The sequence below is a fragment of the Orycteropus afer genome, unplaced genomic scaffold, assembly GCF_000298275.1.
Source record: "Orycteropus afer afer isolate SDZICR_OR568_19922 unplaced genomic scaffold, OryAfe1.0 scaffold00353, whole genome shotgun sequence".
Lineage (NCBI taxonomy): Eukaryota > Metazoa > Chordata > Mammalia > Tubulidentata > Orycteropodidae > Orycteropus > Orycteropus afer.
In genome coordinates, this window is record NW_006921940.1 from 1,413,390 (window position 1) to 1,418,045 (window position 4,656).

The window sequence follows — 4,656 nt, forward strand, 5'->3', positions numbered from 1 at the left end:
TCTGGCCAGGAAGGAACCAAGCCTGGGACTAGGTGCCCTGTTCCCAGCCATCTTCTGGGTAATTAGGAACTTTTTCTGAGACCAGACACTTTTTGGTAGGGCAGGAACTTTTTCTGGGAACAGGTTACTACATCCAGTTAGCTTTTGAGACAGAGGGAACTTTGCTTGGGATTAGAAATACTGCCCACAGCTCCTTTTTGGGGCAAATAGAAACCCCTGTGTAACCAACCACTTTGCTCCCAGTCACTTTTTGTACTGGCAGGATGTTTTTCTTGGTCAAGGTACCCTGACACGAGACACATTCTAGGCGAGCAGGAACTCATCTGGGATCAGGTGCCATGCCCTTGGTCTCCTTAAGGGTAGGCAGGAACTAGTTCAAATATCAGTTACCCAGTTCCCTTTTTAGCTGACAGGGACTTTTTCTGGGACCAGGTACCTACACCCAGCTGTCTTTTAGGAAGGCAGGAACTTTTTCCAGGACTAGATGCCCTGTCCCAGCTGCATTTTGAATCAGCAAGAATTCATTCAGGAACCAAGGACCTTGCATCCAGCTGCCTTTTGGGTCAGTAAGAAGCTATTCCAGGTCCAGGCACCCTAACCCCAGACAATCTGGGTCAAAAGGTCAACAGGAACTCACCTGAGATCAAATACCCTGTCCCCAGTTGTCTTCTAGGTAGGCAACAATTAGTACCAGGACCAGATGCACTGTTCTCTGCCATATGCTTGGCCAGCAGAAACAATAAACAAGTGCCCTGACTCACCAGTTTTCTGTTTATTATTTAAATTATTTTTTTCCTTCCTTTCTTTTTGTTTTTTGTTTTCTATCCCATCCTGAATTATTTTTTTGTCCTTTTCCAGTTTCTTTTCTTTTTGTCTATTCTTTTTCTCTTTTTGTTTTTCCTATCCTTTTCTTTCTTTCTGCTCTTTTCTTCTTCTTTCATTTCAATTTTTTCTTTTTATTCATTTACTTATTCTTTTGTTGTTGCTGATGTTGGTTTATGCTGTTTGTGTTTTTATTTATTTATTTTTTTTTGTGTGTTTTATTTTTTTCATTGTCTAACTTGGCAGTAGACAGCAACCATGCCCACATAACCCAACCACATGCACACCCACTGGGCTAGGGCCAACATCTGCTTTTACACCAACCAATCAAGAATAATCAGTGGCCAATATCAGCCCAATCTGCACTCAACTGCTGTACTTGAATAGCTAACAGAGATCTATGCTCACATCCTCATCTTCTATCGTTCCTAACAGGAAAAAAGGTGGAGAGTGGCTAAATGCTGCTAAGCTACCATATTGAGTAACACAATAACATTGCCCTCTCTCAGATATATCAGAACAAAATACAGCAGGAAAAAAAAAGGAGAATCACACCAGCATGGAATCACCAAATAAATATTAATAAAATGGCTTCACAATGTCTTTGAGACAATTGATAACCCCTGTTCACACAAAGAAGCAAGATTAAAAAAAAAAAAAAATCCAAAAATCCAAACAAGGTACCAGAATAAAAAGCCAGAGAATTTCTTTGAGGGAGAAGTGTCATAGAAACTACCTGAAAAGGAATTCTAAAGACTTATATTTAGGTACTTTGCACAAATTGAGAGATGGATTAGGGGAAACATTGACAACATAAAAGACAACAAAGATGAAACTCTAGAAGTATTAAGGAAAATAATACTTGAACAAACTGACAAATTAGTGAAAAATTAGAAACCATACAAAAATAGCAAATAAAAATCCAGAAGATTAATAATAAGATTTTAGAAATAGATAAAACATTGGAAGGCAAAAGAGTAGAATTGAATCAATGGAAGATGGAATTATTGAGATTGAAGACAAATCTCCAATACAACTTTGTTGAGGGAACAATCAGAATAAAAGAAAAGAAAAGAAAATGAAGAAAGCCTAAGATTTATGTGAGACACTACCAAGAGGAATAACTTACATGTGAATTAAATTCACAGGTAGAGACAAATAAAACCACAGAGAAAACTGTCAAAGATTTGTTGGAAGAAAATGTCTGTAATATAATTAAAGATGAGAAGATAGCCATTCCAGAAGTTCAATGAACCTCAAACAGGATAGATCCCAAAAGTAAACCATTAAGGCATATCATAATCAAACCCTAAAATCAAAGACAAAGACTTTGACAAGAATCTTGACAAGAATCTTGAAAGTAGCATGGGATAAATGAAAAATTACCTACAAAAGGCAAGCAATAACACTGGTCTCTGATTTTTTAGCAGAAATCATGAAAGTGAGAAGGTAATGAAATGACATATATAAAACCCTAAAAGAAAAAAAAAATTGCCAACCAAGAATTACACACAGCAAAATTGTTTTTCAAATATGATGTTGAAATTAGGACATTTCCAGATAACCAGAAATTAAGGGAATTTGTAGAAACCAGACCAACATTACAAAAGATGCTAAAGGGAATCCTGCAGACAGAGAACAAACAGAAAACAACATCCAGTGATTAACACACATGACAACATAACCTGGAAACCAACACAGATGTAGAAGCACCCAAAGTAAAATAAATTTATTAGACTGTAAACAGGTAATGAGAAACTTGTTTGTAAATGAGGACTTAAAAGTGTGAAAAAAAAAAAAAGAACGAAAAAGTGTAGATATAGAACCCCCAAAAGGAGGGAAAATCAAGAAGATTTTGAGATAGAATGTATTATTTTAAACTTGGAAAGAAAATAATAAATCATAGGGTAACCTCAAAGATAATTTAAAAACCTCAGCAAAATAAAAATAGAGGAAAGACACAAATATTTAACAAATTCTTACACAATAGGCACAAAGGAAATTAAAAAAATCATAAACAAAATAAACTCAGCACAGAAAATTATGTGGAACAAAGAAATCAACACCACCATCAAATAAATAAATAAATAAATAACAAAAATGACAGTGATAAATTCATAACTGTCAATAATTATACTGTGTATAAATGCATTTAATGCACCAATCAATAGATAGAGAGTTTCACAATGCATTTTTCAAAAAATCCATATGATGTCTAAAAGAAACACATCTTAGACACAAAGAAAAAAACAGACTGAAAATCAAAGTTTGGAAAATAACATATCGAGCAAGTTGTCCAACAAATAAGGAAGAAGTGATAATACTTATCTGATAAACTTCATATATGTATATAATGCACTTCACCCAACAACAGCACGATGTAGATTCTTTTCCAGTGCACATGAAACACTCTCCAGAACAGACCATATGTTAACCCACAAAGAAAACCTCAATAAATTTAAAGACATCATAATATTGAAAACCATCTTCTCAGATCATAATGCTACAAAATTAGAAAAAAAAAAAAATAATAGGAAGATAAAGGGGGAAATAATAGATGGAAACTGAATAGTGTCTTCCTTAAAAGTTACTTAGTCATAAAAGAAATAAAACATGAACCTGAGAAATTCCTTGAATCAAATGAGACTGAAAATACAACACAAAAAAAATCTTTTGGCAGCAGATGCAGTGCTCACAGGGCAATTTATAGCAAAAAAGAGGAAAGAGTCAAAATCAAAACCTTAACCCCAAATCTCCAACAATTAAGAAAAGAGCAGCAAAAAAAAAAAAAAAAGCCTACAGTGACCAGAAGAAAAGAATGATTAAAGATCTGATCCAGAATAAATGAAACAGAACAACAGTAAGAAGACTCAGCAAAACTAGAAATTGCTTCTTTGAAAGAAAAATAAAATTGATAAACCAATGGCAAATTTGATGAAGGAAACTAGGAGCAGATATTAATCATATGACTAAGAAATGAAATGAGTGACATCACAACTAATCAACCAAAACAAAAACAATGAAAAACTATAATCCAACAAATTTAAAACCTAGAAGAAATGGACAGAATTGTAGAAACATGCTATTTACCTAAATAAACTAACACAGATTGAAGTAGAAAACTTGAATGGTTCTATGGCAAAAGAAGAAACGGAAGAGGTCATAAAAACAAACAAATGAACAAAACAAATAAAAATTATAAAAAGTCTTGGCCCAGACAGCTTCACTGAAGAATTCTATCAAACATTCAGAGAAGACCTGACACTAGTCCTTCTCAAAATATTCCAGAACATAGAAAATGATGTATTACTCCCAAATTCATTTTATGAAGCATGTGTAACCTTGATACCAAAACCAAGCAAGGGCACCACTAAAAAGAAAACAAGCTATAGATCAGTATCCCTGATGAATATAGACACACAAATTTTCCAACAAAATCCTACACAATATTATCCAATCTTTATTTACATCTAAATAAATAAATAATGCACCATGACCAAGTAGGAATCATACCAAGTATTGAAGGATGTTTCAACATTAGAAAACCAATAAACATAATCCATCACATAAATAAATACAAGAAAAGAATGATGTGAATATATAAATAGGTACAGAAAAAGCATTTGATAAAATCCAGCACCCAATCCTGATGAAAATTATCAGCAAAAGAGTAAAAGAAGGAAGACTCCACAACATAATGAAGGGCATATACACAAAAGGTACAGCCAACATTATTCTCAAGAGAGAGCTACTGAAATCATTCCCTTTGTGAACAGGAGACAGAAAAGAATGCCCTCTGTCAAATATTTCTATTGCCCCTAAGACATTTGACTT